Source organism: Oncorhynchus masou, chromosome 14, assembly GCF_036934945.1.
Source record: "Oncorhynchus masou masou isolate Uvic2021 chromosome 14, UVic_Omas_1.1, whole genome shotgun sequence".
Lineage (NCBI taxonomy): Eukaryota > Metazoa > Chordata > Actinopteri > Salmoniformes > Salmonidae > Oncorhynchus > Oncorhynchus masou.
The window spans coordinates 766,587-787,128 of NC_088225.1; the positions used below are offsets into that span (position 1 = coordinate 766,587).

The 20,542-nt window shown below is 41.7% G+C and overlaps 2 protein-coding genes across 7 annotated transcripts in view; one reads left to right on the top strand and one right to left on the bottom strand.

Annotated features, from left to right (window-relative positions):
* The window catches only part of LOC135553921 (parvalbumin-7-like), a 42,307-nt gene extending 31,791 nt beyond the window's left edge, over positions 1-10,516 (bottom strand). Inside the window, exon 1 of the mRNA XM_064985861.1 lies at positions 10,275-10,516. The gene's annotated coding sequence lies outside the window, so the exon portion shown is untranslated. The remainder of the gene's footprint in view (positions 1-10,274) is intronic.
* A 6,886-nt stretch (positions 10,517-17,402) lies between these two features.
* Positions 17,403-20,542, top strand: part of LOC135553922 (interleukin-3 receptor class 2 subunit beta-like) — a 30,372-nt gene continuing 27,232 nt past the window's right edge. For 3 of the 6 annotated variants that reach the window (XM_064985867.1, XM_064985862.1, XM_064985864.1), the window contains exons 1-3: positions 17,403-17,522; positions 17,732-18,000; positions 20,085-20,289. The gene's annotated coding sequence lies outside the window, so the exon portion shown is untranslated. Of the gene's footprint in view, positions 17,523-17,731; positions 18,001-20,004; positions 20,290-20,542 lie in introns of those variants that run through there. The other 3 variants (XM_064985865.1, XM_064985866.1, XM_064985863.1) reach the window with 3 other exon arrangements.

Below are 20,542 nucleotides of genomic sequence, written 5' to 3' on the forward strand. Positions count from 1 at the left end.
CATCCAAAATGGCACCATATTCTCTAGATAGTGCACTACTTCCCTGGTCAGAAGTACAGATGAGGTTGCATGTTTCCTGCATTCAGATGATCTCTATGATCAGGGGCCAGTCCGAAATGCTCCCAGCTCCCATCTAAAATAGGGTGACCAGACCCCATTTTTGGTGACCTGTCCCCGGCTGGAGCTGTCCCCGGAAATGTACCAGTTTTTAACTGTGCGTTAAAAACAGACTGCAAAGTGAAATAATATTTTACATGGCAAGAAAGACAGTGCAGCAGAGCCTACCAGTTGACGTCTCAATCGCATTGTACTTGTTTTGTCCAGCAGAGGGGGCTGCTCACTATATCAGCTTCATTCACTCTTCTTCTTCTACTAACTACTTGCTCATGCTAGTTTTAGTGAAAACAGCCATGGAAAACTCGGCCAGAAGCTAGAAAGTGTCAAGTGAATCCACAACATCACCACAAACGTCTTTTCAAGCCAGGTAAGTTACAATTGTTTGAGATACTAGCTAATGATGTTATAATGTCACCATTTATTATATACATAGAGGATCTGCTTTATAGGGGTTTAAATAGGTAGCTAGCTAACATTAGCTATGTCGACTAAGTTATCTAGCTAGGTTAGCAAGCTACTTTCATGGTAGCTAGGTTAAAAAACGTTCACATGTAAACATGCAGTGGACGGGCTATTTTGAAAAAATTATTACATTAAATTAATGCACACTTAATTCTAAGAATATTTATTTGTAGATTACCATTTTAATGATTTGGCATTGTAATAAGTAGTGTGAAAATATATTTTGACATTTTCATGGATAACATTAGCATAATGTTTTCTGTTAGAGTGGAGAGGAGGAAGACTGGATAAGAAGAAGAGTGAAGGAGATAGAGGAGGAAATGTAAAGATATGACTACAGAGACTGCAAATGTATTGTTCCAAACAATGTTTTTGAGATAAAATACAAAAATGAGGCAAGCAATGGGAATCTGTTAACCAAAGTATTTTATCTAATAGTGTACTATTTATTATTAAAGATTGGAGAGGAAGGAGAAGGAAAAATGAAGGGAGTATAAAGAGTGACGCGAGGAGAGTGTAGAAGAGTGAGGTGGAAGAAAGAGCAGGAAGACGAGCGAAGAAAAGAGGAGGAGAAAGATTGGAGGAGAAGAAAAAGTTAAGAGAGTAAGAAGAGTGACACAAGGAGAGTGAAGAAGAGCAGACAGAGATACAATGACTCTTTCCAAAACACGGAAATGCCATTTTAAGGACAACATAATGAGAGAATTTCCATTTATACGCTCAGGTCAAGACGATAGAATGGACCCTTTGTAATTCCTCTTTTTCAATTGGCATCCGGAGAAGAACGGCAGTGGTAGAACATCAACAGACAAAAAAGCATAAAGCCTCTCTGATTGCCCGTGTTGGTTTGCCCTCTGTCACCACATTCTTCAAGAAGGTAGAGCCTTCCCAAGAAGAATATGATTTAGCTGTGCAGGAGGGTGACTTTGCATGTGACACAATCATAGTTACACATCTATGGACTGCACAGCACAGCCCAACTCACACGAAAGCTTTATGAGCCGAAGTTTACATGTGCTAGGACAAAATGTGAAGCCATAGTGAGTAACGTGTTAGCAACATGGGCAACTACTTTGGTAACACAGGACCTAGACCAGGTTGAATTTGTGTCCCTGTCCATTGATGTGTCCGATCATGGACATGTAAAGCTGCTGCCAATAGTAGTCAGATATTGTAAGATATATGATGGCAACACATCTGTGGAAGCAAAACTGCTTGTGTTTGTTTAATTGAAAGGAGAAACAGCAGAGGAAATTGCAGCTGAGGTCCTGGTGGTCATCCAAAAATGTAACCTGGAAAACAAAGTCGTGGCATTCTCTGCCGACAACACAAATACCAACTTTGGTGGACTGAATAGGCTGGGGAGGGTCAATGTCCATACCAAAGTTAAAAATGCTCTTCAGCGGAAGTTGATTGGCTTAGGTTGTCCTGCCCACATCATTCATAACACGGTCAGAACAGCTTTGGATATGATGCCCCTTGATGTTGAGTACCTGCTCACAAAGATATTTGGATATTTTCACCGTCAGAGTAGAAAGGCTGAAGAGCTTTTGTGAGACCAGGAGTACCATAAACATTTTAGGACACAGCAATGTTCGCTGGCTGTCCATGCTCCCTGCTCCAGAAAGAGTGATGAAAATGTATGTGCCATTGAAATCCTGTTTTCTTTCTGAAGACAAATGCCCTGTTGTCCTGCGAACAATGTTCGAAGCTCCACTGACTGAACTTTGGCTGGCATTGTCCATGGAAACCTGACCATATTCAGTGACACGATCAAGATTCTTGAATGCCAGGACCGCTGGGCTGTAGAGTCAGCTGCAATTCTGAGAAACGTTGAGGCAAAATTGACTGCAAGACGTGATGACAACTTCCTTCCAGGTTTGGTCGTAGGACTTCTGAGAGAGCTAGAGGGAAATGGAGCAATGTCTAAAGAGGGCTTCCTCAAAACATCACAATCATTCTTCACTACGGATGTGAACTACTTGCAAGCATGGAGAAAGTAGACAGATAATCTAAAAGATTTACATGGTCTCCTTTTAAAAAGGCAACCTCAGCGTGAAGAGATCTAGAAGGCAGCAGCCACACTGCAGAAAAAAATGCCCCAATGTGACCATCAATGAGGATGCATTGTTTGACGAGGTTACTGGCCTGCAAGAGTTCCTAAAGAGGGGATCGCTTGAAGAATGGAAAACATCTGAGACACCGCTCAGTCAGAGATGGAGCACTGTGGTTACCCACTTCAAAGAGAACGACATCCCACACACTAGCCTGGCTAGATTAGCGTCTGTTGTCATGTGCTTACCTGGAGGTAATACACCAGTCGAGAGAGTGTTCTCCCAAATTAATGATATACTGCATGGACAGCAGAAAGAAATAGGTACACTGTTCCTACCATCAAGGCCACGCTTATTGTGAAGACAAACTTCAACCTTCCCTGCCAGGAGTTCATGGAGAAGCTGGCCAAAGACAGAGCAATACAGAAGAAAATACATTCTTCTGAGAAATATACAGATTAGGTTGGTATAAGTATATTATGTAGTTGCCAATCACATCATCGTCTTATTTCCTTATTATGTTGTTAAGTATTTCACATATACTATTGTGTGTTTTTTTTCAATTTTGCTCATGTTCTCTTCTACTCTTATTCTACCCAGACAACCAGGACCACTGAATGACTGTTCAGATCTGACAGTTCTGTCTTGTCTATAGTGTTTCTGTAGTATAGTTGTTTTCTCTATCACAGTGGGCCCGTTAGACTAAATACATGAAACCGGAATTGGCCCCCTTTTTCATTTCATAGACAACATTGGATATTTTAATGATATATTGACCACCGAAGTGGAAATGTCCCCGGTTTTAATTCCATAAATTTGGTCACCTTCATCTAAAATATAGTAGCAGGCCGGCAAAGCAATGGGAGAGGAGTGGAGGAAACTTCTATAAACTTCAGCAGTATATAGGACAGCTGATATTCCACAGCTGATGTGGAATATGATGTGTATTGGTCACAACGACCGCTATTCCAAGTCATGCTTATCTCTTGTATCACATTGATAATGCAATGATAGCTGGTCATCGTAGTCATTGCTAGCAACATACTAGAATACGTTGGAACGGAATAGAATAAAGTTTGGTAACTCCTGCACTTTGCCCACTAAATTGGCCATTCTTGGCATATATTCTCTATGCAGGGAGTAGAGAACAGTAGTTATAAGATTGAACTGTTCAGCCAGGGACCAGGCAGCAGTCTTCTGTAAGGGGCTAATTATGTAGCCGGTAAGTGGCAGGTTCATGAGAAACCTCAGGAGGAGTGGAGCAGAAGTTTGAGCCCCCATATAGGGAATGCAGCAGTATCTCCATCTACTCATCCACTTGCCTGTGAAACAGTGCCCCCTGTCTCACTTAGAAGAACTGTGGTGCAGAGGGCTGCTGTTTTAAGGTCACAGAGTTGGAGTACACCTTTACAAACGATGTTGGGTAAGAAGCGTAGTTTGTTGTGCGTGTGTGTGTGTGTGTGTGTGTGTGTGTGTGTGTGTGAGTGTGTGTGTCTATATATCATCCACATCCACTGACTCTCCCAAAAGAGTAAGGACTTTAAGTCACACCGCATCAAAATAGGTCACAATGTTACATTATCATCCCATTAATTTAACCAAAAACTCCCTCTCTGTGACCCATAAAATAAATCTCAATCCTCTTTCGTCTCCCTTGCCTCTTCCCAGATGACTTCCATCCATCCCAGCACACTAATGATCTCATTTAGGAGTTTGTGGATGTTTTAATTGCTAGGCCTGACTCCTGCAGCGCTGCGGTGACCTCTGTGTCACTACTAAAGTTAGATTCGCTCTAAGCGACCTCTGTTGCTCGGGCGGTTTAAAAATACGTTGGCCTTAAAAAAATACATGGCCAAAATCTCTAAAATAGATCGACTGAACTTTGGCACAAAGTGGGAAGTGTTCCCTTTTCACACCTTCATTTGGATAGGGAGAGCGCTGGTGATAGAGAAAGAAAGAAAACGTGAGGAAGTAAAATAGTGAGGAAGAGAGAGAGGGAGTAAAATAAGATGCAAGAAAGTGAGTGTATTGCAGGTGTGGTGGCAATTAAATCAGCACCAGGATATTCAACAATAGAAAAATGCGTCATCCATCAAAACAATACAGCAATTTTCCCCTCCACACGTTAATATGCTTACTGCACGATAACACAGGTAGTTTGTAAAACTAGAATGTCTGAAATCATATGATCTAGAGGCAAATGTAGATGGTACAACAGCTGAAGTTCCAGCACCATGCACCATTAGCACTAGCATGGGTGCCAGTCTGTTTCTGCTCTCTTGCCAACTCCTTATGGAATGCCAATGGAGTAGGGAAAAGCACAAACAGATCTGGGACCAGGCTACATTACACCACAGCCATAATTCTCTATTAGCAGGTGGTTCAAAGTTATGGCTCCCTTCCAGCTTCTGGCTTCCAACTTCCAGTCCTGTAATGCCACTTGTTCAAACGTGCTTACATCTGATCAGTAACACACACATACGCATGCACGCACACACACACACACACACACACACACACACACACACACACACACACACACACACACACACACACACACACACACACACACACACACACACACATGGTCTTGTATTACTAACCTTGTGGGGACACACAATTCAGTCCCATTCAACATCCTTTCTCTAACCCCTAACCATGAACAAAACCCTAACGACAGGGGCAACAGGAAGCCTAGTCGTTAAAAAGTTGGGCCAGTTGCTGGATCGACTCCCCGAGCCGACAATGTCAAAATCTGTCATTCTGCCCCTGAGCAACTCAGTTAATCCACTGTTGCCCGGGCTGTGGATGTTGATGAAGGCAGAACCTCTGTTTCAGAGGGGTTGGGTTAAATGTGGAAGACACATTTTAGTTGAAGGCATTCCGTTGTACAACTGACTAGGTATCCCCCTTAACCCCGAAGCATTATGAGTTGGAGGATGATGGGAAGTCCAAGTGGATTTTGTTGGCCAAAGTTCAAGAGATGAATGCAGGTAACCTGACCGTGGGACTTTATGTAGGTGGAGATGGTCTTCTGCTGTTCTGCTGGGCAATGGAAAACGAAATGTCCTCTTCTTGAAAGCATCTAGGTGAAGGGGTTTATAAGTGAGTGTTTGTGTGTGCGCATGGTGCCAACTGGTGGTTAATGCAATAATGAGTTGATATGAGTGTAAAACTACAATGGGATCAACGTCAGTTCATGCTGCAGGAGCTCTGATAGGCTGGAGAACGTCCTCCGGAAGTTGTCATAATTACTGTGTAAGTCTATGGAAGGGCGTGAGAACCATGAGCCTCCTAAGTTTTGTATTGAATTCAATGTACCCAGAGGAGGACTGAAGCTAGCTGTCCTCCGGCTACATCATGATGCTACCCTGCAGGCTACTGTAGACCTTTATTGCAAAACAGTGTGTTTTAATAAATTATTTGGTGACATGTGAATATATTTAGTAGAGTTTAATCTGAAAAGTAAAACTTTTAAAATGTTTTATTTAAAACAAAAAAAATGAAATTCACTGAGGAGGATGGTCCACTGCTGTGAGGAGTGGGAAACTCAGAGGCTGCTGCCTGCCTGTCAGTATCAGATTAAACTCTAGGGTCTACAGTAGCCTGCAGGGTAGCATCATGATGTAGCCGGAGGACAGCTAGCTTCAGTCCTCCTCTGGACTTACACAGTAATTATGACAACTTCCGGAGGACGTTCTCCAGCCTATCAGAGCTCCTGCAGCATGAACTGACGTTGTCCACCCAATCAAATGATCAGAGAATGAATATAGTACTGAAAGCATAAGCTACAGCTAGCTAGCACTGCAGTGCATAAAATGTGGTGAGTAGTTGACTAAAAGAAAGCGAAAGACAATAGTTGAACAATTTTGAACAAATTAATTTCTTCCAAAATGTAGGACAAGCAAGAGAGAGATTGAGAGGTCGAGATTTCATATATTTTTTAAACATTTAGTTTCACTTACTTAGCTAATAAATGCAGCTAGCTAGTTTAGACGACTCAAACACCCTGCTCAAACAGAGGAATGCTATGTTAGCTAGCTGGCTATGAATTTCCAAAACAACATGGGAACTCTTCCAAGTCAAGGTGAGCTTTTTGTTTTACTAATTTATTGTTCTAAACTGCTTACTGAGTGTACACTGTAATTTTACTGCATGATTGTAGCGGGTTTACTAACACATTAGTTATATTAGCTATGTTGACTATGACATTACTTTAGCTAATATGGTGACAGCGTTGTAGGCTGTGTGTAGCGGTTATGATATGGTTTGGCTTGGAAAGTTTTTTTTGTCTGGCCACATACAGCAAAAGTCCACAAACTAAGGGGAAAGGTGAGAAAAGGAGAGCGTATAGAGGTGAGAAGGAATACAATGTGGCTGCTATGAAAGTGAACTGTGTTTACGATTGATCAGGGGTGTATTCATTCAGCTGATTCTGTTAAAACATTTATTTAAACGGAAGCAAACGTTTGCAAATGTTGGACTAATGATTACACCCTAGATCAGCTAGATGCAGGCAAGAGTGTGCAAGGCAGTATTGAATGTGTCACTTTCTGTTGGCTAATGATGGCTAATTGCAGGTAACCTTTTAAGTGGGGGAAGATACATATTTTCATCACTGTTACACTCTTAGAAAAAAGGTTCTATCTAGAACTTAAAAGGGTTCTTCACCTGTCCCCATAGGAGAACCCTTTGAAGAACCCCTTTGGGTTCCATGTAGAACCCTTTCCACAGAGGATTCTACATGGATCTTAAAAGGGTTCTACCTGGAACCAAAAATGGTTCTCATATGGGGACAGCCAAAGAACCCTTTTGGAATCCTTTTCTCTAAGTGTGTGTGTGTGTGTGTGTGTGTGTGTGTGTGTGTGTGTGTGTGTGTGTGTGTGTGTGTGTGTGTGTGTGTGTGTGTGTGTGTGTGTGTGTGTGTGTGTGTGTGAGGTAGTTTTGAATTGCAGAGTGATGCCTTTCGGACTGTAGAATGCAGCTGTGCTTTAGTTTCCTACAGCTCAGTTTAAAAGACTGCCCACGTAAAAATTCAAACATGCACTCTGGATCCGTCCGCACACAATTAGCTGGTCCTATCTAACATCTAACAACCTCTCACCTACACAATCCCACACAAACAAATACTCTTCTTCCAAGTAATCATGACATTTTCCTATTCTTCCACCCACTGGCACACAGCTAGCTACCCACTCACTCAAACTCACTCAAACATACGTGCACTGCACACACAGAAAGGCACCCACACACGTCTATGTGGAATTGTAGAAAATATATACAGTAGATAATAAGTATAACTGTATTTTGATGTATGTGGGGCTGCTACACTGGTACTGGTACACTGGTACTAGCTGGCTAGATTGATCATCTCTGTTGGATTGGTACTCTAATCCCATCCATGTTCCATGGTCATTAATCTGCCCGTGCCCGAGTCAGGGATCGAGGATGAAATATGCTTCATTAACTGCGGTGCTACATCGCTCTGTAGAGGCCTGCTCTGGTCTGATCTGGTTTGGTTGCAGGCACACACACACAATAACATGCTTGTTCTACTCCACTATTATAGACAGGGTTTGTGGAGAGACACCTCAAGAAGAAGGAGGACGAAAGTTACTCTATCACACACTGCAGCATCAAACCAAACCAGAGGCAGAACCCTTGAACACATAGCTACCGCCAAGTGGAAGGTGTACCACACAAGAACTCAGTTACCTGCACTGACACATCCCGTAAATCTCCCCACAGCCCACCCTTCCACCACGCTCCTGTGCTGTACTGGGTATCCCAGTCGATCCCAGCTGCCACAAATACGACGGTATATTTCACAAGGCTGTATTTCACACTCCAAAATCAGTGAATTCCTAGAAAATCCTGATGTGATATAGTCTAGAGTCATGCATCACACCCCTCACATTCACTTCTAATGAAAGAGTAGTGATGGGGTGTGAGATACTCTATGTAGTGAAAAGGAGATGGGCACCGATGTCAATTCAACGTCTATTCCAGGTCTTTTTTGTGAATGGGATTTTACGGCTTTCTGCAGCCGCACAGTTGATACTCCGACATTTTCATGACGTTCTCTCTGTCCCCTCATCCCTCTCTCTTTCAATCCCTATCTCTCTCGCCATTTCTCCAATTCTGCCCGCTGCATGCATCAACCTGTTCTCTCTTTCAATGTTCTCAGACAGTTTCCTCAAGACACACCATTTCAATCTACATATCTCTTTCTATATTCCTCTCTGCTCACAAGTAACAGTGCACTGCATTACCGCCTCTCCTTCTCTTTCTCGTTCCGTCTCGCTCTCTTTCTCTCTCCCTCCTCTCTCTCTACTTCTGTCCCTCACTTCATCGCTATGCCCCCCCTCTCTCTACTCCCTTAATTCTGGATGCCCAACCCTCCTCTTTTTCTCCTGCCAACTCATTATTCCCCTCATTCCCTCCATATGTCAGTTTATGCTTTCTCTCCTCTCTCTCGCGTGCTCTCTTTCTCCCTCTCCTCTCTGTCCCATTAACTCCCTTGTGGTTGCTGAAGTTCTCCCCATCTCTCAATCCCTCTCTCTCCATCCCTCTCTCTCCCCCATATATACTTCAGGCTGCCCGTACTTTGCCGCACCAACGACAGTTTCCCAGAAATATAACGTCACTCTTACAGGCTGCTGTTTGCATGCCAGGAGTGCTGCTCTGTTTCTACAGATGTTATCAAAGGGGAGCAATCTGTAGTGAGAGATGAGGCAATCAGGGAGTAGGGGAGAAGGGGAAAGGAAGGGTAGGGAGGCGGGCAGGAGGGAAGTGTCCCAAAGTCTGTCGTAAAGTCACACTGATCGTCTCTGTATCTAAAGTCTGCATTATGACAAGTATACCGACCCGCACAGCCAACATCACTGATTATTTCCATTTGGACCCCCCTCCCCACATTGCATCTCATATTTAAGCGTACACTCCAACTGAGTTCAGCTTTCTCTCTCTCTCTCTGTTAGCCTGCACGGTGTGTACTGCTGGAGCAGCCGCTCATCAAGCACAGCATTAGCACCAGACCCACAGAAGAGCTATCTAATAGACGTTCTATACCCCTCCTCGCACCCCTTCCTTCCCTTCCCATTTCCCTCCTTCCCTCTCACCTTCTCTCAATCTCTTTCTCTAAATACAGTGCACACACACATTGAATCAAACATACACCATTTCGGGGACCAATCAGAGTTGCCAGAGTTCAGGTCTTATTTGTGAATGGGATTTTACGGAGAGGCAGAGCTGCCGCTGCTTTATGCTTTCTGTAGCCGCACAGCTGATACACCAACATTTTCATGATATTCTCTCTATCCATCTCCATCCCTCTCTCCCTTTTTGCAATTCTACCCGCTGCATGCATCAATCTCTTTCTCTATTCTCAGACAGTTTCTTCAAGACACACCATTTCAAACTAAATCTCTTTCTATATTCCTCTCTTCTCACAAGTCACAGTGCACTGCATTACCACCTCTCCACTCCTCTCTCCCTCTTCTTTTTCCACTTCATCTCTTCTCATTTCTGATTCTCCCCACTCCCTCTCTCTTCCTTTCCCTCGTCCTGTCTGCCTCCAGCATCAGCGATAGTTGAGGGAAGTAGAGTCCCTCTCTCCTCTCCTCTTCCCCTATTTCTTACCTTTGTGAGAGTCTGTGTCCTGGTTGGTGCTAGAGCTTCAGTGGGATCGTCGGACGGGCAGAGGGACTGACAGACGGACCAGGAGCCTGGGAACCTTCTGTGAGCCAAAGAAAGGAGGAGAGAGAAAAAAGAGAGACAGAGAGAGAAATAAAGAAAGGTAGAAAGAGAAAGAGAGCGGGCAGTGCTGCTGAAGAGGGAGAGAGAGCGTTGAGTGGCTAGAGGTGAGATGAAGGGGAGAGAGAGAGGGAGGGAAAGATAAATGGAGAAGGAGGGAGGGAGGGAGAGAGGGAGAGAGGGCTGGATTGGGATAGGAGGGGATTTTGTGATGTTTAAGAGGAGGGAGGGATTGCAGCAGAGTGGAGGGAGAGAGTGGAAGAAGGGATGGGGAGAGGAAGGGTGGCTCGGGAGATGGAGAAGAGTTGAGGGAGGGGAGTAGAGGATAAGAACTTGAGGCAGAAAAGGAATGAAAAGGTGATGGAAAAGGGAAGAGTGTGGAGGAGGAGCACAAAGTGGAGCGAGGGATGAACCTCCTACAGATGAAGTTCTGATGAGAGATGGAGAGATGGTGATGATAGACAAGAGAACATGTCAGTTTGGCCTGGGGCTGGGGTGAGTGCACTTAGGAGTGAAAGGTTACGTGAAGGAGATCAGAGGAAAAAAAGAACATGAATAAATAGAGAGAAAGATTAAATTGAAATTCCCCTTCTTTCTCTGTCATCTGTCATATGGTTATTTAGAAGGCTATTTTGAGGCTATTTTATACAAGATGCCTCTAGACAGTAGAAACTGATCTTGGGTCAGGTGTGTGTTTTCACCCTCATGGTTTAAGTTAGGCTTTGGTGGAGGCTGAGTTGGTTCTAGATCAGTGCCTGAGGATAACTTATATCCTTACCATATGCATTACAGAATGAGAAAAATCCCCATCTCAACCTGCTGTTCCAACCTGGACTCATGGATAACATAGTAAATGTAAATCTGGGACACCCCATTTCGTATGATATGTTACATATTACAATTCTAATGATATGTTATAAATTGCAACTCATACAATATGTTACGAATTGCAATACGTAGAATTTGTTTCTGAATTAGCAAAACGTATCATATGTTATGAATTCCAATTTATTGTGGCTAACGTTAGCTAGGTGGCGAGGTGGCTAATGCTAACATTAGCTAGGTGGCTAACGTTAGCTAGGCTAGGGCTTAGGGGTTAAGGTTACGGCTAAGGTTAGGAGTTGGGTTAAAGAGTTAAGGTTTAGGGTTAGGGGAAAGGTTAGCTAACGTGCTAAGTAGTTGAAAGTAGCTAAAAATGCAGTAAGTAGTTGCTAATTAGTTAAAATGCTAAAGTTGTCTGTGATGAGATTCAAACACGTTCGCATTATATGCCTACCCATCCAGCTTGACCATCTGTTTTTTGCAAACATACCAAATGTAACATATCATACTCATATGAGTGTCCCAGATTTACATTTATTATGTTATGTCTAGTCTATTAGACTTGCCTGGCTGTTCTAGACCTTGGCTCAGTGTTAGTTCTGGAATTCACAAAGTGTCTCTGACAGGAGTGCTGATCTAGGTTGAACTTAGAGTTTTAGATCAAAATTATTTTGATTAGCAGGACCTGATCCTTGATTAGCATCCCTACTATAAGTTGCTTTGTGAATAGGTGAAGGGGTCCCAGTTGATTTGCAGAGTTTGAGATGTTGAGAAGTCAGAGTAGACTTCTACCTTAGTGATTGGAAAGGCTTTAGGTCCAGGGGTCCAGCATAGGGATTTTGACTTGACTTGAAAGCTGGGATACAGTGCTGCTCGCTACAACAGTATAGGACTAAAATAGCCAGAATTGTCTATGAAAAGCTAGTTTATGAAAGCTACATTCAGCCACTGCCCGAGCATGGGAAAGTGTGATTGCATCATCATCCTTCCTCAACTACATGTCATTAGCTGTGTGTGTGTGTGTGTGTGTGTGGGGGGGGGGGGGGGGGTATGAGATAGCGATGGGGCTGCTTTAAGACAACGCCAACACGATGTGCTGTGGATGCGCATCCCCCCCTCTATATATCACATTCAAAGGCAGTTTTAGAGAGTTCTCCTCTGCTCTGCCAGCCCACTGCCATATCTCCCCAAAGCAATTCACTTAGATTAAAACCACAGGTGCCTTATAATTACAATAATATATCTATAAAGGGGAGGCCGAACTAAACAGCTCCCTCCCATCCATCCATCCCTCTCTATCTATTGGTCTAAATGGTCCTATACAGTTACATTATGATCTCATTATCAGTATAGGAAGACTTCATTTAAAATGTTTCTACTTCTGAATAATAACCTGCTATAAAACATATCGGAATAGAATAGGGTGAATCAATCAGACGCTACTTTGTGTGTCATGCTGTGGGATCAGAGGAGGCTGGTGGGTTGAGCTATAGGTGGACGGGCTCATTGTAATGGTTGGAATAGAAGTAATGGAATGGTATCAAACACATCTTAAAAATATGAAAACCACATGCTTGACTCCGTTCCATTAACTCCATTCCAGCCGTTACAAGGAGCCCTTCTTCATATAGCTCCTCCCACCAGCTTCCTCTGTGTGGGATGCTATTGGCTCTAATATTTCAAAATGATGACACACTAAGGTAATCACACATTAGTGCAAGTCATTAATGTGACCTAGTAGCTGGAAAGGATGCATGATGAAATGTCTATCAGTAACAAAAAGAAGCCCTTGAGAAAAGCCATTTTATGAGATGTGTATAATTATCTCCTGAAAATAAAGGATTCTTCTGAAAATCTGTTTCTGAGAAGAGTGCCTATTAGGAAAACAGTCCATATGATTGTGAACTCACTATGAAATGTTTAAAAAAAAAGAAACATTGCATTGAAAATCAACTGAAAATTATGATTCCTTTTCTGATCAAGTGAATGAGAGTAACATTTTGTTGTCACTAGATGGGAGTGGTGAGGTTAATATCAATTGCGTTTTCCTAGGGGCATTTAGAGGTTTATTATCATAAGGGCATAACGAGGGAGCTGGGGGCTCAGCTTCCCTGAATGAAACGTTCGCTCCCCAAAATGCAACAAAAGTCTAACTTTGGGGGGTCTCTAAATAATGCTAATTTAACCACTCTCCTATTTGTTTAAAATGCAGTGGTAAATATATATTTACAGTGGTAAATATAAACATCAAATATTTAAATTAAACAAACACCTGCACCTCTCTGTAATATTTTAAACCATTTATTTCAATGTGACAAGAGTTGTCCATCCAGTAGTGTTGAATTTCGCCCTCAGCTGAGCTCCTTTGCTCATAGATTTTCCTTTGTGGGTCTTCATTTTTGCCATGCTTCCCTAATAATAATAAAAAGAAGCCTTTATTCCAATGCATTACATGTTGTTTGCTTTTGTCAGTCAACTGTTTAGAGCGCTCATTGCTTTGTTTTTCAGGTGCTCGCGGGTACTGCTATTCTTTATTCCATCAATATCCAGGCTGTATGATTGGGAAGTCCCATTGGGCGGCGCACAATTGGCCCAACGTCGTCCGGGTTTGCCCGGTGTAGGCCGTCATTGTCAATATGTTCTTAAAACTGACTTGCCTTAAATAAGGTTAAATAAAATAAAAAAATATTTGTTTTCTTTCCTGGATCAGCTGATGATGGTCGACAATATCACTAGACAACTAGCCTACAGCTAGACACCAATGCGCATCCAACATACGATAATAACAGTAGTTCTATAGTTGACTCTTTCGGTTAGAAGCATTACATTTTGAAACCGCATAGCTCTACACTATTTTAGATTTGTGTCCCCATGAAAACTGTTTTCACAGTGAAACGTAATGAAACGTCACGTGAGACATAGTTACATTTAGACCTACAGTGCATTTTCGCTGATCTCCAAGATCTTTCATTCGTACAGGGTTTAAGTTCAGTGTTCTAATTCAATTGTTGAATGCTTAATGACAAATAGCACTGTCATAACATAGTTACATTTAGACCTACAGTGCATTTTCGCTGATCTCCAAGATCTTTCATTCGTACAGGGTTTAAGTTCAGTGTTCTAATTCAATTGTTGAATGCTTAATGACAAATAGCACTGTCATAAATGTCATTAGTGTAAGGAAAGAAAGGTGTGTTTCACGATTTGTGAAGACTCCAACCATTAACACATGGGCAACTCATGAACTAGGGTGTAAAACATGTTTTGATTACTATATATTGAATGTAGGATTCCTATTCTGGGTGTGTTCATGTGGCAGTAGTGTAGACCTAGCGCAAGGTAAACACAAGCAAACACTGTTAACCACGTTTTTTATGCTTTTAAGGTATAAGCAGTATTACTTTTTTTCACCGCACCCGGCAGTCAGAGTTTATGCACATATTTTTTTAAACAATACATCACTGGCTACTGGTAGACGTGTTTGAAGTTCATGGTAATATACATTGTAGCCTAATCTAGTAAATTGACCATCCTGTATTTCCCGGGACAGTTTCAGCCCCATTTCAGGTGTCCCAACTTTTCAGGCTACAAAAAAAGGTACATTTGTCAGTAAGAGCATCAATTAATGTAGGCCTAATCAATATAGAACTAATTAATGTAGGCCTAACCAATATAGAACTAATTAATGTAGGCCTAATCAATTGCAATCTGCAGATGTCCTTAGGCATACTTTTTGGTGTTTTGTAACAGATGTCTATTTCCATTCATCAAATGGCACTGGTAAACAGGCAGTTTGGATGCTGGAATTATTTTGGAGTGGATGAACATGCCTACTTTTTGAAGTGATTTGTTTGACAATCAGATGAAAATATCATGACTGGTTGTGTTCATGACACATTAAAAGGTAATGCATTTTTTATTATTAGGCTCTTAAAAATGTTTCAATACAGAGACCCCGAATGTCATGGTGTCATTCGCACTATGATATAGTGGTGATATAGAAGCAGGCTTACTTACGCAGAGTGCGAATTACAATTATACACATATCACTAATATAATCAAGGATGGGAAGGGCATTTGTGAACTTGTGTTGAGAACAGTAAGGACTTGCTCATTAGTTACTGTATGTATACATTTCTCTCAACACTATAATGTGTGAAAGTGCAAACCAACAACTAATATTAGATGATAGAATAAAATCTCCAAATACCCACGAAACAATTCTAAGAGCACATTTTTCAGAGAAAGAAAAGAGGAACTACTTGGTTTGACACTTGTTTACAGGAAGTTAAAGAACGTGAGACACAACATTCAAACATTTCAGAGGGGTACACTACAAAACAGAATCTAGCCAGCTAACTTTTATAAATAACCAGAAATAACTATTGATTTTCAGGTTAATTAAGAAAGATAAACTTAGATACGTTTTTGGTTGTTGAGCCAATAAGAGCCATGCCCATGTCAAGATTATCTTGAATTAAAAAAAAATGTTTTAATGAAAACTTGCCTAAATAATCTGGCTAACTCCTTGATCCTCCTTGGTCCTGCCAGTCTCCAAATGACAGATAGTTACAATGTGTCATGTCAACTCCTGCTACGGTACTGTACTCGATGTTGCCGGTTTACTAACCACCAGTCCTGGCAACCCATCATTACGCACACCTGGCAACCATCATTACGCACACCTTCGCTCCTTTATTAGGCACACCTGGACTTCATCACTACCCGAATTACTCCCCCTTTATTTAGCCCTCAGTTGTTATCAGCCCTTAGGTGTTATTCTTTTCTCTCATCTTCAATATGTGTCTCATGTTTGGTCCTCCCAGTGTACAAGTTACACAATGTTAAAGCATTTCATTTGCAGACAGATGGTGAATGGAAAAGGGAGTTGAACACAAACAAACTGCAGTGTACTGTTGCCTCCCATTCACACTCTTTGACCTGAATCAACCAATCAATAACATTTTTTTGACAAAGCCCTTTTGACATCAGCAGTTGTCACAGTGCTTTACAGTAACCCGGCCTAGTCCCCAAAGACCAAGAAAAGCAGAAGCGAGAGCAGTGGCCAGAAAAAAACTCAGTCGAGGGAAGAAACATAGAAAGGAGACCCCGGGTCAGATGTGTAGCCAATCCTCTTCTGACTGGACTGAGTAGAGATTAAGAGTATGTCAGATTGTTTTAACCTAAACAACAAGGTCATAGTCCAACATAGTATACTTGATAAGCCACAGAAAGGGATGCTTTTGTGAAAAGTCAGGTGTTCTCTCAACTGGTGTTTTCTCAAATGCAGAACACCAAACACACCTGACTGACTAGAGGAGTGTTTCTGAGTACGTGACCAGGTGGACTCTGGTGCGAGTGAAGTGAACAGTGTTGCTGTGAGCTGAGAGAATCTGATTTGAGCTCAGGGACTCAGGGGTTAATTATATGTGTGACTTTGACACAGACATGCCAGGTTTGTCAATAGAAGGGCACTGTATGACTAATGCTCATGAGGGATAGGGGTGAGGGGCCTTAAGGAAATATAATGGAATCAAATTGAATAGAAATGTATAGAATCAAATAGAATAACTTTATTTGAATACAACAGTAGATGTTCAGAGAGCTTACAGCCAGGAACAGATGGCAAAGAGCTGGTTTATTTGTGGTAGTTATGGAAGTTAAGTAAAAACAACATAATAAGGCCTTGTTGCATCCCAAATGGAAACCTACTACATAGAGTGCACTCATTTTCTGGGTGAAAGTAGTGCATAATGTAGGGAATAAGGTCCCATTTGTGACGCAGACCCTGACTTGATCACAGGCCAGACACTAGAATATGGAATATGACACCCAGTGCCATAATTGAAATTGCGAAATTATGGCACTGGGTTTCGTTTTATTTCAATGTCAATTTCCTACCGTCACTAGTGGCAACGCGAACGCCTATTACCATCTAGTACGATCGATCTTCAAGGCATTCCTAGACGATCACCAAACATTTTATTGTGGAAAAACCAACGAACGATAAAGGCTTGCGCTCCTTTTTTAAACCCGTGTTGAGCTGTTGCCAGTAGATGCACTTGATTCAAAAGTACTGCGCACCGGGTAGCAAAGTGTTCCCATGAGACAAACTCCGCCAACCCGGCGGACCGGCAAATCTGTGACTAAATCGAGTGCAACTACTGTGCTGCCCAATCGGATAGCCCAAATCACCGTGGCTACAGAGCCAAGGATAATAGGCTACTAGCCTACGCAAGATTGAATAACTTTTCAATTCATGACCACAGAGAGACTGTCAACGAATACAGCAAATAACTGTTGTTTTTATGAGTGAGTTCTTGTTTAAGTTTATATTCAGCACAGTTTTTATTCAACAATATTACAAAACGCGCGTCTCCGTACTTCCGCTCGAGATGCAGCTGCAATGAATGAGTAGCCAAGTACCGATAGCCCTGCGTTTTATTATTATTATTATTATTATTAGCAGCTTGTCGTGTTGATTTTCATATTAAGTAATATTTCACTTTCTCTGGTCATAGGAACCATAAGAATTTGTGCATGAGGCAGATGCGGTGCGACTCGAGTTTCGCCATCAGGTGGAAGACGGTGTCCCCTTGCTCTGGTCAGTCTCATCCGGGGAAAGGAAGGAGAGAGCGGGGACCGTGAGAGGCGGTTGGGAAAAATCGTTTTAAACGGTCATCCTACTCGGAATTCCAAGTCGGAAAGTCGGGCATCTTTCTAGAGCTCCGACATTTCGACCTGAAGACCACTGACGTCGTAATTTGATCTCGTTGACGATCAGATGCAGGTACCATCAGTCCAGTAAAATAAAAAGCTAATTATTTCAATTCATGCTCCACAGTGCCTCACAAGTGCTAAACCAACTGATCTATGTTGTTATCAAAGCTCGAGTTTTGAAATATAATATGGTCTGATTAATAATATTGGCAGGCCAATCATATAGCCAATATGCTGTGATAATGTATTAGGCCTACAGCACAAACCTCATTCCTACAAAACTATGTGTGAGGTTAATGTTCAAATAAATCATCTGAGCAGTAGATCTCAGCTTGCTTTTTTTACTGCGAAAGTGATCTTGACTCAGAAAAGTTTGGTGACCACTGATCTACAGTATGCATTTAGCAAAATAGTTCTCATTTTAATCGGACTATTCTCTCAACATTGATTTAATTGACTTATCTCAGCAATCTCTCGGTTTTCTGTATAGTTGTCTAATGTTGGTGGGTCATATTATTATGTTTTAATGTTTCCCTGAATCACTATGATAAATACAGTAGTATAGTTTTTCTTGAGTATATAACTCCAAGAAATATCATAATGCAGTGAACCAAGCAGTTGTGAGTTCAAATCCCAGATGATGACATATTGAATAATAATTATTGTATAAATAACATACACAATGTAGTCAAGTGTGTCAAATATGTAAGATGAAAACATGGTTAAAAGCACTGTGTGTGTGTATCATAGACACTGTTTGTTGTTGTCCAAAAACACGTTTTCACATGTGAAGTGTTCTAAAAACACGTAAATTCACATGTGAAATGTCATGTGAAGTTTTCCAAAACCATGTGTTTTTTCCATGTTTGCGTGTGTGTGAGTGAATGTTGGACATGTTCACTCAATCAGAGTCACAGTTGTGGCAGTGGTATGGTAGCCCTGGGATACAGGCTTGGTGGGCCCATCATTTGCATCCCCAGCACCCAGACCTCCTGAGGTTTGTTCCAACTAACCCTGACCCTTGCAGCCATTAGCTATCTTCAATTTTAGCTACGTTCAAACTTTAGCACTGCTAACCTACATCAAATATATCTACACACACTGGTTATAAACCTGATATACATTTTGTGAATCGAACGACAAGGCAGGTGATGCCAATGTAAATTTGGTCCAAAAAAATGTCTTTCTTACCGCAAAATCATATTTTTTCTGTGTTGTGTCACAGTAATGATGTTCGATTGTTGGTTTTGGCCTTTTGAGTCCGCTTATAAACCTCATCAGTGGTCTATGTGAGTATCATACACTTAAGAGTCAAATCATCAACCTGCTACGGACTAGACATGAGTTCTTCTACAGATATTGTGCCTCTCCCTTCACGCCACAGGGAGCAGGATAAGCTACTCTAGCAGCCCAGCACTGTTTCCAGTCTCTGTCCCAAAAGGCACCCCATAGGACTCTGTTCATAAGTTGTGCAATATGTAGGGAATAGGGTGCCATTTTTGACACAGCATCCAGACTCAGTCATTTCCCTGTCTGTCTGTGCGTTAACTAAGGATCGGTGTATTATACAGTGGATTTGCTCTGCTACTGAAGTGCAGTCCTGGCATGCCAAAGGGACCTAAATTACATCAATTGTTTGTATCCCAAATGGCACCATATTCCCTATTTAGTGCACTACTTTTGACCAGGAATCTTAGGGTTCTGGTCAAAAGTAGTATACTATATAGGGAATAAAGTGCCATTTGTGATGCAGTCAATTGCTGTAGTGACATGCCACTGCCTCAACCAGCTAAGATACTTCATTGATCAATTTTCACACTGTTTAGTAGCACCTCGTTGGAAATCCCCATCACTCATAAAATACCTGGGCTAGAGTCTCACCCTTGTGTAACAACAAGACAATTATAAGATGACAGAAAAGGAATAAGTTAGTTTGAAATAAATTGTGTGAAAGTGATATTCATGATTCATGCATACTATACCTACTATGCTACTTATACTACCCTCAGGGCAGCATTTCATGTCCATACTATAGCACAAGATGTGAAAAGATGTTGAAACTTTTGAAAATACCTCTTTTTGGTTGAAAAGATGTTGAAAAGATGTATTTCTGGTTGAAAAGTTGTTGTTTTTTCAATGTGTTGTGCTCACCAGGAACACACTGATCACACTGTGATGGAGCTGAATGCTGATTAAGTGTCATTTATGACCACATGGTAAACAGCCGCATGAAAAGAGGAAGCAGATAAAGTTGAGGCTACAGACAGAACAGATCTGGCTTGAGTCTTGACATTTCCTCACACCATAACTTCTTGGAAATAGGACTACAGAATTCACTGAATACTTAAGAGGAGACTAGGTGAGAATAACTTAAGTTGTATAAATAAGCTTACTTATAAGTGATAATTTTTGGGAATTCTTACCATCTCTTTTGTATTTTAACCTCTATCCCACAATGTATTCTTAGAATGCTTATCATTAAATGCATGCAGAGACACAGACACACACACACACTGTATCTGAGGGGGATTTCTCAACACCACTACAGTCACAGCTGTATGTCACTTCATTTGAATTCTTCTCTTCCAAAGTGTCTGTGCCTGATAAAATGA